Source organism: Aptenodytes forsteri, unplaced genomic scaffold (genome assembly GCF_000699145.1).
Source record: "Aptenodytes forsteri isolate BGI_AS27 unplaced genomic scaffold, ASM69914v1 Scaffold277, whole genome shotgun sequence".
NCBI lineage: Eukaryota > Metazoa > Chordata > Aves > Sphenisciformes > Spheniscidae > Aptenodytes > Aptenodytes forsteri.
In genome coordinates, this window is record NW_008795561.1 from 8620 (window position 1) to 9690 (window position 1071).

Consider the following 1071-nt stretch of genomic DNA (forward strand, 5'->3'; position numbering starts at 1 on the left):
CTCCACCCCCCCCCACCCCCACCCCGCTTTTTCTCTCTAGGCACTGTAAAGTTACAAATAACTGGAGTGGTTTAGTCAAAACAGTCATGTGCAAGTAGCCGGGCAAACAAAAGCCTTTATTTATTTATTTAGCTTGCGCATAGATAAGGAGGAGCCTTTGTGCACATAAATTTCACACACATCAGAAAGGAGATGCCATGCTGCTTTCCGCGGGCTGACACAGCTTGTCGTGAAACGCCACAGGACAGCCCGCAGGCTCATTAATAATTGCGAATGGCTCGCCATTTCCATATTTAAATTGTGAAGCAGCGTATGATTAATTAAGAAGAAAAAAAAAGGCGAAAGAGGAAAGGCCTGCGCTCGCTGTCCGGGCTGACTCGCCAGAAAGGCTGCCCGTTTTAACTCCTTCTTTCCCACGCGCTTCGGGGTCCGCCCGGGGCTCGCAGGATGCCTCCCCCCGGCTGGTGCCTGGGAACTCGGAGGGAATATTAATTCTGCTATTTTTGTGTAGTTAGGCAACCACGTGAGTTCTTTTGCAAGGCTCTGAATAGCCACGAACTAATGAAGAGAATTTGCTGCAATCCACTCATCATTAGCTTTTCATCTGGAAAAAAAAATTGCTTGTAAATTTTAGCGTGATTGTAAATTAATGTATTTTCACGCAGCGAGGTTAAAAGAATATTTACAAAGTTATTTATATAAAGAAATGTTGCAATTAAAATCCAGTAAAATGTGTAATTTAAACTCATCTGAGTGCTCCAAACTATGAAAATATTTCACATTGAAATGCTGTGATTAACTTGCTCAGAGAATCTCAGCTCTTCAAACATAAATGAAGACAAGTAATAAATACGCTGTATACAGTAATCAAAATATTTAACAATAATCAGAGAGCTTAAACTTCAGATTTTTCCGTCTGTCCCAAGTACTTGGTTTTCAGATCTAAGTGCAACAGACGCCGCATTTTTTTTTTTGTCTCAAAGGGAAAGGCTGTGCTCCTGACCACCGCTTAGTTACTGAAATATTCTGCGAGATTTACTCGATGGAAATTCAAGCTGTGAAAACCCACGT

The 1071-nt window shown here is 41.8% G+C and overlaps 1 long non-coding RNA gene across 1 annotated transcript in view; it reads right to left on the reverse strand.

The window, feature by feature from the left end:
* Window positions 1-87: 87 nt before the first annotated feature.
* Window positions 88-1071, reverse strand: part of LOC103901357 — a 9823-nt gene continuing 8839 nt past the window's right edge. The window contains exon 4 of the long non-coding RNA XR_002086227.1: window positions 88-604. This is a non-coding gene — a long non-coding RNA (uncharacterized LOC103901357). The remainder of the gene's footprint in view (window positions 605-1071) is intronic.